At 34.8% G+C, this 12633-nt stretch overlaps 1 pseudogene; it reads left to right on the forward strand.

The window, feature by feature from the left end:
* The first annotated feature begins 1572 nt into the window (after nucleotides 1–1572).
* On the forward strand, nucleotides 1573–10511 carry LOC113113241 (acyl-CoA desaturase-like; annotated as a pseudogene).
* Nucleotides 10512–12633: the final 2122 nt, after the last annotated feature.

Below are 12633 nucleotides of genomic sequence, written 5' to 3' on the forward strand. Positions count from 1 at the left end.
TCAGGCAAAGCAGTTGTTGTTCTACCAAATTCTGATGGCCACTTTTGAATTCTGACGGCTAGCTGAAAGCTTTGGTGAATCTGTCCAGGGCTGGCCTACATTATCGAGTTGTCAGAGAATTGAGGAACTACCCAGCCATAAGAAGGCTTGTCTATATCACGCAAACCTGATGGGGAGGCAATGAGGAACATTAGAGGCCTGTGCTGTAGTTCAGACTATGATGAAGATCACTGCAGAAGCCTTCACACCAACTGTGATCGTCCCTGTGGACCTGTTTCCTCACACTCCTCACTGTGAACTAGTGCTTGTGTTTGAGCTATAGTGGCTGTTTTTAAGAGTTGTTTTTGGAATTCATTCACTTTTTATTTTTGCCATTAAATGTCAGTGGAAAATTGTCAATGCAGTTACTCTCTTAATATATTTATTATTGTAATCTAAATCTATCAAATATATTTTTGCTACTTTAATAAAAAAATCACCATAGCAGAATCTCAGTGATACTAAAATAACACAAGTAAAATGCCGTATTAGTTTTCTTCTAGCAAATCCCTTACATTGTCACTAGAGGGTGCTATTGCGTCATCCCTCCATTTTGTACAACGCTGCATAGATGTGGTGCACTGTTAGATAACCTATGTCACACTTTCATAACTAACTTGATCAGAGAATCCAGTGCTTTTATGTATACTTACAGGATTTGTTAAGTCTGATGGTAAGTATGATCAAGTTGTGAAAATAGGACGGATTCCTTAAGCTTTAACAGAAAGTTTACATTTAAAAATATCAATGCAACAGAATAAACATATCTTGATGAGCACAACTATCATTTTTCACCTTCATGTGCTATGCTCTTTCTGTTTAAGTATGGACATAGATCCACCACCATGTATTCAGTATCCTTCAGTATGACACAGTTATGTCTGGTCGAGAAAGGCTGATGATTTGGATGAAGCAAGCTTACTACAAATCACCTACTGAACAAGGCAAAAACTGTATAGTAAGTGCACAGATTGAGTGAACATTAAGTAAATGCTTTTTGACCAGAGTCAGTATACTGAGCCATTTTGTGTAATATGAAACAGTTACACAATACAATACCATTCAATTACTGTAATCTGCTCAGCAGTACATTTTGAAATTGGAGATGAGATCCGGCTATGGGAAATTATAGTAGCCCACAAGAACTTCCCTGTTTGATGAACTACAGACTTCTTGTCATTTTAGCACTCAAGGATCCTTATTTCCTCTTTGTAACATATGCAGCTCTTCAGAAAATAGCGTATGTTCACCAGTACGCCTACAGTATGCTGCTTGTTTAGACTAGTAACAAACAAAAAAACAACCAAACTGTTATTCTTTTAAATAGCCGCTGAAAGGTTTGCATTTTATTTACAGCATTGTGAGATACAGTAACCCCATTCACAGACAACAATTGACTTGAGATATATTTGTGATAGAAGTGCAAAGGCTTGCATTTTCTAATTAACACATGTATATTAAAAGAGACAAGCTTTGTACAGATGTGATGTGATCTGCATCACACACTGTGAGAGTAAACGGATGAAGTGTTGCCTGTTAAAGCCCAGCGTACATGGCGTCCACAACATAAGCATCAGATAACCAGGCAACCAATGAAACTGGTAGGGCTAGATGGCATCCTCTCAGCCTCGCCCAATTGCATCATTTGCAACGAAATCAGAGGCGGAGACACGCAAAAACTTGAAAAATTAAACCACTTGACTGGGGAACCTGCCTGCTAGCATCGAATCAAATTGCTATAATTCTTATAGTTGCATCGCAAACAAGGTAAGCAGATGCGCGATGCGGCTTTATTCCAGCGTGCCTTTGAGACAGATGTCACACCCATTTTGTGCAGAATTGAATGTATTCGTTGCATGAGGGCTTTGTCTTTTAGAATAATGCTAACTGGAGTGACAGGTGGCTTTTCTTTGTTGATGGTCGTGGAAATATAATCGACTCGTTTCTCTTGACAGGAGACAATAACGAGCATGAAAGAAATGGCCGAACGACGATAACAGAGGATGTTTATGACGATTCATACGAGGAGAAACCGGGCCCAAAACCCCCTGTCCAAATCGTTTGGAGAAACGTTATATTAATGTCCCTATTGCACCTAGGAGCTCTTTATGGTCTGACGATTCTTCCCATTTGTCTCTTCCTTAACGCTGATCTGGAGTGAGTATGTGACTGCTAATTCTGAACGGACTGACGTTTGTTTGAATCGCAAACCTTTTCATGTGTGTATTGCGTTTTTATTTTTATGGCGATTGTTTGTGTATATGAGACTGCATAATGTTGTAATGTCTGCAATTACGCGTTTTGATCTACTGTGGGTAGATATTTTAATCATATTAATTAAGACGGATGTAGACTTTGAATACATGTAAAGTTAATTTCACGTTTATGTTCACTGAATGTCTATTTTGTGCAGTCTTCGTGAAATACATTGGAAATCGATTAATTAGTGTGTATTTTATATATCAAAATATATCAAATTAAACAGGAACAGGAATCCTGCTGATTTGTATTAGGCTATATCAGTTCAGTTTTTTTCTACATCCATTGACCTGATTATGAATCAATCTATAAATCAGACATGGCATTAGCTGAAAATATTTTTTTTTTATCATGTACATTTTTAATCTCTTTTATACTGCCATGCAACGTTTGCTGTCAGAAGGTATGTGTGGTGTATGGTGGTTATGTATGTTTTTATGTAGTGTTCCTGTAGCTCAAGTGGTAGAGCATTGCGTGATCAAGCTTCCACAAAGTTGGGGGTTCAATTCCCAGGGAACACATGATAGGTCAAAATTGATAGCCTGAATGCAATGTAAAGCTTCTGCTAAATGCATGAATGTAATTTAATATAACCCCTATTGCTCATATATAATTGGTAAAACTCAGCAACACTCCACAGTTTCGCTTTCTTGTTTTGCAGGTATTTCCTCTCATAAGGGTGGAGGTGTTCTTCCCTTAAAGATTCAAAGTTGTGATTACTATTCTCAGATATTATCAATTACTCATGTCATATTTTTTTTTTGAAAAGCGAAAAATGTCAGGCCACTTTGTCTCAGCTAAATTTGTTATGTAGCTCAATGTTAAAAGTGTTTTGTAAGCATGCGTGTGTGCAAGTGTGACAGCGAGACAGTCCTGTGTATAATTTGAAATCCCACCAAAAGCTATAAATGTGCTCCTCTGTTGTGTACAGTTTTGGAGTCACATCGCCGCAAAATATTGTACCCTGGTGAACAAAGAACAATTGCTGTTGAAAAAGGCTCTCCATTGTAAATTGAGCCGGGTCATAACAGTGTGCCTTTATTCACAGTCTGTGGCCTAGTATCCCACATCCCTTGCAGCCTTGTCTGTCAACACACAGCGAGACATTTTGTCCTCTTATAGAGCGAACCAAGGGTGCACTTACCGCTACACACTATGCAAGCTGTGTGTAGTTCAGACTAATTTGTTTTTAAACATTCTGCTCTGTTTTCTCTCTTAATGTGACAGCGGGAGTGTGTTTCATGGTAAGCGCTCTAGGAATAACCGCCGGCGCCCATCGCCTTTGGAGCCACAGGTCCTACAAAGCCTCATTGCCATTACGAATCTTCCTAGCAACTGCAAACTCTATGGCTTTTCAGGTAAAAAATTTTTTTAAGTGGATGAATCAATCTTTCACATTTAATAATGCAGAAACATTATTGTAGCTCAGATGGAATAGTGGTTAAAGATTTGGGCTAATATGTAGTATGTGTATATGTATATAGTACACACACACACACACTATTCTGTACTGTACAAAATGAATATCATATTACAGTTTCATTATCACCTTTCACTCACTTGTACTCAATGTTGAGTATGGCAGGTATACTATGCAATGACAATAATAATTTATATATATCCATTTAGAATGATATCTATGAGTGGGCCAGAGACCACCGTGTCCATCACAAGTTTTCTGAGACTGATGCGGACCCGCACAATGCCCACAGAGGTTTCTTCTTCTCTCACATCGGCTGGCTGCTGGTCCGCAAACACCCAGAAGTTATTGAGAAAGGACGCAAACTGGAGCTGGCTGACCTAAAAGCAGATGGGGTCGTAATGTTTCAGAGGAGGTCAGTGGGAAATTGTGATATTTCATAATAAGTTTGATAAATCTTCTCACCTACACTACCATATAAATGTTTGGGGTATGTCAAATTTTATTTTTTAATTTAATATTTTTATTCAGCAAGGATGCATTAAATCGATCGAAAGTGACAGAAAAACATTCATATTGTTACAGAATATTCCAATGTTAAAATTAATTCTGTTATTTAGATAGAAAAAAGCAGTTTCAATATTGATAATAATAATAAATGTTTCTTGAGCACAAATTATTTCTTGAAGGATCATGTGACTCTGAAGACTGGAGTAATGGCTGCTGAAAGTTCAGTGTTAGTACCACAGGAATACATGACAATTAAAAAATATAGGGTGTATTAGTTAAAATATTCATTACACCTGTGATCCTGCAATTAGGAGCTGTCATCTGTACCAGGTCCCATATTTAGCACTAGTTAGTGTGGAATATTCAATATTCCTTCCCATCACTTTGAATGACATCCAACAAAAGTCCTGAGCTTCTTGATAAGAGTTTAAAGGGTTAGTTCACCCACAAATGAAAATTTGTCTGCGTTTTTTTTATTCACCCTTGAGGCATCCTAGGTGTATATGACTTTCATCTTTTAGATGAATCCATTTGGAGTTATATTAAAAATTGTCTGATCTTTCAAGCTCTATCATTGCAGTCAGTGGATGTTGCATTGCTTCAGTCCAAAAGAAGTTCAATAAATAGCACCCATTCATAAAAAAAGTGTCTCACGCGGCTCCAAGGAGTGAACAAATGCCTCCTGAAGCGAATTGTTGCATTTTTTGTAAGAAAAATATCCAAGGTTTCTGCATATTCAAAACGTAATAATCACTTGAATTTAGCTTGTGCTCACTGTTGTAAAACAAAGCAATTCCGGTGATTGATGTATGAGGTCAGCTGTGTGCATACGCCACTCATAAGTGATGCACGCAGAAACGCAGCGGAGAGATCAAAACAAAACAATGGTCATTAATTAGAAGTACAAGATGAGGATTTGTTAAGAAGAAAGTCAGGGGATTTCGATATAAGCCAAGAGGAGACTGGTTTTCCTTTTCTAAAGTAAGAAAACTTTGCTTCCTTTGATCCTGTTAACAAACATTGGTTTTGACAAGACTTATGTGCAATGCTGACATCATACATCACGCTCCCGGAACCTCTTCTGTGTACAATTGTTGGCGCAAGCTAGATTCAAGTGATTATTATGTTATGAATACGGATATTTCTCTATATTGATGCATTGATTCACTACAGAAGGCCTTTGTTTCACCCCTCGGGGGCTGTGTGAGACACTTTTTTAATGGATGGGCGATTTCATTTGGACTGAAACACTGCAACACCTGCTGACTGCAATGAGAGAGCTTGAAAGATGAAAGACAATTTTTAATATAACTCTGACTGGATTCATCTAAAAGATGGAAGTCATATACACCTAGGATGCCTCGAGGGTGAGTAAAACGCAGCCTATTTTTCATTTTTGGGTGAACTAACCCTCAAAGAACATTTCAAAGGATTGCTAGATAAGATAGTGGGAGAATAACTGGTTAGTCAGCATTTCAAACTGAATGTTGTGTTCCAGTTGAGGTTCAACAGCTGATGTTATTTCAGAAAATCTATGACGTACATAAGGAGAACATGTCACCATGTCATCATGTACAACAGTGATAAAATGACAATAGGATTTGTTTTTTTTTATCTGTCATTTCTCTGTCCTTAGGCATTACAAGTTATCTGTGGTGGTGATGTGCTTTCTCATCCCCACATTTGTACCTTGGTTCTTTTGGGAAGAGAGTCTTTTGACCAGTTACTTAGTCCCTTGTCTGATGAGATATACTGTGGTCCTTAATGCGACCTGGCTGGTCAACAGTGCAGCTCACATGTGGGGAATGAGGCCCTATGACCACAACATCAATCCCAGAGAGAACAAGTTTGTTGCCTTCAGTGCCATCGGTAAGAACAATGTATTTTTATTTATTTATTAGAATATATGTTAATTTATGTTTAAATCATCTAGTTTTTACATTTATTTATTAAATAATAAATAATATATATATATATATATATATATAAATACAGAAGCCGTTAAACTGCTCTATGTATTTTAAAATAAAATATATTAATTTGTAAAATAATATCAATATTATTAAAGCTGTAAAAACACATTTAGTCACACGAATAATGCAAGATATTGTACATGAATGCACAAGTAAACTAAACAGAGCAACACCATGTACATACAGTACCCTTCAAAAGTTTGAGGTTGGCAAGATTTTTTATTGTTTTTGAAAGTAGCCTTTTAAAGAGATGAAAATTAGCCCATGATTTACTCACCCTCAGTGTTAAAGCGGTGTTTAATGCTACATGCGCTTTTACAAGTTGTTTGAACTGAAATGTGTGTTTGCAGTGTGTGTACACAACCACGCATATAATGATAATAATCCACCCAATGTTTTTATTAGTCTAGTTAAAGCTGCGGTAGGGAACTTTTGACGCTCTAGCAGTTAATAAACAGAACTGTTTGCGTCTTGTGGAAGAACATTGTAGCCGGAGCTACTTCTCTCTATTTATGTCTATGAAGAATCACAAAGGTACTGGGTTACTCCGCCGCGGTACCCCCGAAGCAATCTAAAATAGTCCGAATATAAACACTTATTATAGATGCACCCTAGTGATTCAGGATAAGCTAAAAACACGGTTTGGAAAACGGATTCATGGTGTACTCGCTTATTATATACATTTTTCTACATTTTGAACACAAACAAAGTTACAGACCGCAGCTCTGATTGGTTGTGTCTTACCGGGAGCGATGGATTTCTGCAAATGGCAATAGGACCACTGGGAGGAGCCAGAGGAGCTTGATTTTTTTTCACAGATTATCTATCTCATATTCTACTGTCAGGACGTAATGACAGGTTTAACAAATATGTAAAAAATATATTTTACCTACTGCAGCTTTAAAAAAATTCGCCATTCTTAAATCAAAACAATCTCAGATGCCCCTCCCACAATCGTTTGATTGACAGTAGCGTTTCAGCACAGACTGGACTGGTGTCTTACCTTAGACCCACCCTGAGTGAGCTATTATCAGTCCGCCATTGTTTCACCACCGGAGCAGATGTAGACAAGAATGACTCTTAAGTGATTGAGTTTTTTTTTTATTGGATGTAATAATGAACACAGCAGTTGTCATTTACACCTGAAATCTGAGCTGCTGAAGATGCAGTGGATTACATTTGTTTTTGAAGGGAATGCAGCCTGATCTACCTAAATGTGTCTATATTCACGTGAATCATTGGTGATCCAACTTCACCAACAGAAGAAATTAATATAAGGTTTTTAAATCTTTGCAAATTGCCTTTTTTAATAATGTGCTAGTTTCAGATGAATGCAGCTAAAGTAAACAGTCCATTAGAAAGTGACTGGAAGAGAGGGGCGGGATCAGCAGAGCTCATTAACATTTAAAGGAAAATGCTACGAAACCGATTGCTCTGAAAAGAGAGGTTCTTTACAGGGGAAAAAAGTTGTAGTTTTACACTACCATTGAGAAATTTTAACCAAACTATGTTACAGACTTTTCATTAAGACCCTAAAGAATCTTATCAACTTGTGGAAAATGAACCCTTTAATAAAGACTTTCTGAAGCGAAATGCGTTAGTGTAAGAAAAATATAGATTTTTAAAAATAAATAATAATAAACTTCCAGTAGCTTAAAGGGGTCATATGACATGATTTAAAATTTTCCTTTCTCTTTGGAGTGTTACAAGTTCTTGGAGCATAGAAGATCTGTAAAGTTACAAAGACTAAAGACTCAAATCCAAAGACATTCTTTATAGGGATATGACGGTATCAAATTTTCCTGTTGCGATTTAGTTTAAAAAAAGTGGTCATAACACAGTATAACAGGTTAAATTACTATTGTCTTATAACAAAAAATAACTGAACATTTAAATACAATAAAGCAATACAGAAATATATAAAAAGTTAAAAGTTTTAAACAGATTAAAGTGCAAAAGAACTATAAAGACCAGGTACCACTTTACAATAAGACCTCATTAGTTAACCTTAGTTAATGGATTAACATTCACAATGAGCAATAGATACATTTGATACAGAAGTTATTAATCGTTGTTAAAAAAAATACTTTAATACTAAATCTTAGTTTGCTCATTAAATAACACAGTTATATATGTGTTATATATTGGAATAAGATTATGAATGTTCAGAAAAAAATTTCATTGGCAGTTTATGTTAACTAATGAATTAACTAATGTTAACTAATGAAGCCCTAATGTAAAGTGTGAATGAACAATAACGAATCAAAACACTTTCAAACAATATCTAGAACTTGTTGTAGTCCATATTAAAAAGAAAAAAAAAGTTTGAAAATAAATAGCCTATTAAATCTAAATATTTAAGTATTTGGTGCTGTGATGAACATCATAAAATACACTAATCTGAATGGCTATTTAAAATTATTTAAATATGTTTTAGAAAGTAGGGCAGCTGCTTTATTTATGGGGTTTCCAGGGTAAAGGCTACATTTTCTACAGTTTATCGCCATCTGCTGTCAGAGAGTGAATGTCCTTTCATTCAGCACTTCTCTCACGCTGTTCCCCCATGTGCTTCTCATGCATGCTTGTTTACATCAGAGCGCACACAAGTCTTTCAAGCAGCATACAGCTGTGTTATGAATTTTGAACAGTGGATGGGAATAGTATTCTTAAAATGCATTCCAAATTCGGAATAATATGTAATTATTTACAGTTTCACGCATTACCTATTACTGACCATTTCTTTATAAATTAAGAGTTAACCCAACCCTCTAGGGACACCTTGGCAATTGAATCGCCATTGGCTAGTAATTTGTTTTAGTTTACTCACCTGACTGATATATATATATATATATATATATATATATATAATCACAACTTTTTAAATACTCAAAAGTACACTCTTAACATGAGTCAGTCAAACATTATAATATGATATTAGGGTAATCAAGTATTATTTAATGATAGAACTTGAGCAATTATAATTAAAACTTGGTAACCATGTATAAATGCATAGACATTTTAACTGAATTTAGGACTGGTGGTGGTGCTTTTTAGGGTCATTCATTGTCTCTGTAAAAAAAAAAAGGGTAAAAAATAACAATAATATTGATACGATAACAATAATAATATGAATTTTGCTAATAAGAACAGTATAAAAAGCACTTACTGTAGGATAACCGAGCCGCTGAATTCATGAATATTAATCAGGTTGTGTGCGTTCACTCGAACTGATTCACTGAAATCAAAATGGATGATAATAGATGAGCACCAGCCAATGAGATTGCAAACCCAGCAGTTCTTAAAAGCTGAAAAAATTCAAAGGAACTTTGTAATTTTGACAGGAAAATACAACAGAGAATATCGTTTACATGTTGCGCGGCAATTCTGCATGCATGTAAGACTCTCTCACTCTCTCTGCTCTCACCAAAACGATGGTCAGTCATGCGCCAATGCACTAGAGTTTACGGTACATCAAATGCAGTTGCGCTGAGCATCCATTGAGATGAAATGAATATAGCACAGATCGCTTGATGGAGAGTGTAACTCAGAAGCGCTCAGTCAGAGTGGTCAGTGAGTGAAAATATTTTTGCTAGACTTATACTTCGCTTCCAACTCACACACTGACGAGAACAACAATAATAATAATAAAAAAAAAATGACTCTGCGACTTTGTTCATCTGAAAGAGGACTGTCAGATAAACCTAGGATGCCCTGAGGGTGAGTAAATCATGGGCTATTTTTTTTTCATTTCTGGGTGAACTATCCCTTTAAGATCACCAAGGCTGCATTTATTTGATAAAAAATACAGTTAAAACCAAATCAAATATTTTAAATATAAGTTTTTATATATACACTGTTTTTTTTAAGTTTGTTTAATTTTCTTTTCAGGATTATTGATGAATAAGAAGAACAAAATTAATTTGAAATTTTATATGTACTGATTGGAAAATATATAAATTTATTTTCAGGTGAAGGATTTCACAACTATCATCACACATTCCCCCATGATTATGCTACAAGTGAGTTTGGCAGTCGGCTGAACGTGACCAAAGCATTTATAGATCTCATGTGTTTCTTTGGACTGGCCAAGGATTGCAGGAGGGTAACTCGGGAGACTATCATGGCCCGTGTTAAACGCACCGGTGATGGCAGCCACAAAAGTGGTTGATTTGTTCAGTACATATCAGAAAACAAACAAAAAAAAGTTATAAGACAACATATACAAAAGCATTTGCAGCATTTCGTAGTGAGCATTGAAGATTGATCTATATACACTCTCATTTTAAATAAAATCTCTAGAGTGTGTTGGACTAATATGTGTTCTTAAGAATTATTTCCTTTTCATGAAGTGTATTGGACTGTGGGGTATTATTTTCGGGGGTTGTAAAGGCCATGGATTGGGAGGATAATTATTTCTCAGTCTGCCTCAAGAGGCAAGAGATGGTACTTCACTAGTTAAACAGCTATGTGCCTCATTACAGCCCTCTCTCATGAATAGGTTGACCCATGTTTTCTCTGGCTTAAATTAGAAGTTATTGTTCTAATTTAAAAATATCATTCCAGCGTGCTATGCAAGCTGTAAAATTAAGATGACATACTATTAATATGTTTTTTTTTTTTTTTTACATATTTCTGAAATGATAAAAGCTGATTTCCATTTAAAACTGAAAAAAACTTTAATGACCACCAAAAGACTTATTTATAGGTCAGTATATGTAGTCAAATATAAGACTATGCCACAGAAAATCCATGGGAAAATAGTTCTTGATTGAGTTAAAATGTTGACTTTATATAACTGCGGTTAGTTTTGTTTAGAATGGGTTTGTTAGTTTTGACAGTATGCATGGAAATGCATTTTCTGGCTTTATTCATAAAATATTTAATTTTACATTTGCACTTTGCACTTATTTATTTTAATTAATTTTTTTAAATAATATTTTACATGCCAGTGCGAACGTCCTCAGAGCAGTGGTGCTTATAATGAAGAATTCCCTAAAGGAAAATGAGCAATTCAGTTTAATTTCTTAATGATCATTTTCCATGTTGCATAGCTCTTTATCTGGTTTCCTAGGACTCTTGTGGTTCTGTAAAAAAGTGAACTCTTTTCTAATTACAAATATATTAAAGTATCAAAGGACTATTCAAAGTATTATGAAAAAATAATTAACCAAAAAAATAAAAATAAAATAAAAACAACATTTGAAATAAATTTGACTTTTGAGGTAAAAGTATTAAGGTGTACACTTGTTCTAGTGGATTTATTATAGGACATGTATTTGTTCTTATAAAATAATCAAAGGATTGGAAAGTTGAATTGTCTTCATCAGATATCATCTTGCCCTTTTCCTTTATACCTTCAGATTTGGGGTTAGACTCAAAAATTGAAAATACAAAGATTATGTATAGCATCAGAAAAATTATTTCAAATTTATGAAGTTTTATGAAATCATTCAGGATGGGCTCTTTTCTTGGCTCTTCTGTGACAAATGAACGATCACCTGTAGCTCCCTATATACCTGTAGGCCTATATTTTTTTTCTCATAAATGTTTGACAGGTTGATATGGGTATGCATTTTTTCAAATGCTATATATATATATATATATATATATACTCTCACTAAATGTTTTATATATGTATATACACCCATGTTTAAGAAGGAAACACAAATTGACACTGTATTTTTCAACAAAATTATTTATACAGTGTTGACCTTTGATGTCGGAGAGTTTTAATGGGCACAGTTTCAAGGAATGATGTTTCATGTACCATAAACCAATATTTCAATAAGTGGAAGAGTTTTTCCGAATTGTACCGTGAGTTTTATGAATCCATATTAATCTTTTCTTAATTGAATAAAATGTGTGTATGTCTGAAAATGTAGTCTCAGCAAACCTTCTTTTATATCGCTGACCAGTTTATATTCATAAGTTTGTGAGAACACCATGTCAGTTTAAAAAAAATAATGCAAAAATAGCTACAGTTTACTCTGTGCGATTTATCCGATGATGTAAACGGTCCCTCGTGCATGAAAATGACAGCGGTAAAGAAATCGTGAAAAATGTTTTTTTTTTTTTTTTTTTTATATATATTATTTTGACTGGATTTGAGTTATGATTTTGTATGTAACCCTAATTTATCCCACCCAAAAATAGATAGATAGATAGATAGATAGATAGACAGACAGACAGACAGATAGATAGACAGACAGATAGATAGATAGATAGATATGTATTTATTTATTGAAATCTGAACCTCTAGGCCTATTAATAAATTCCTGATTTTTAATTAGTAGATTTAACTATATTTCAGCTGCGAAAGAATAACATTTTTGTGAGTAGCCTAAATAGTAGCCTATTTAGTCGATGATTGCGCATCGTTTTAAAATAAAGAATATTTCTTTTTGGAACGTTTCTTTTAGATTTTTACTACAG

This window comes from Carassius auratus, chromosome 13 (assembly GCF_003368295.1).
Source record: "Carassius auratus strain Wakin chromosome 13, ASM336829v1, whole genome shotgun sequence".
Classification (NCBI taxonomy): domain Eukaryota; kingdom Metazoa; phylum Chordata; class Actinopteri; order Cypriniformes; family Cyprinidae; genus Carassius; species Carassius auratus.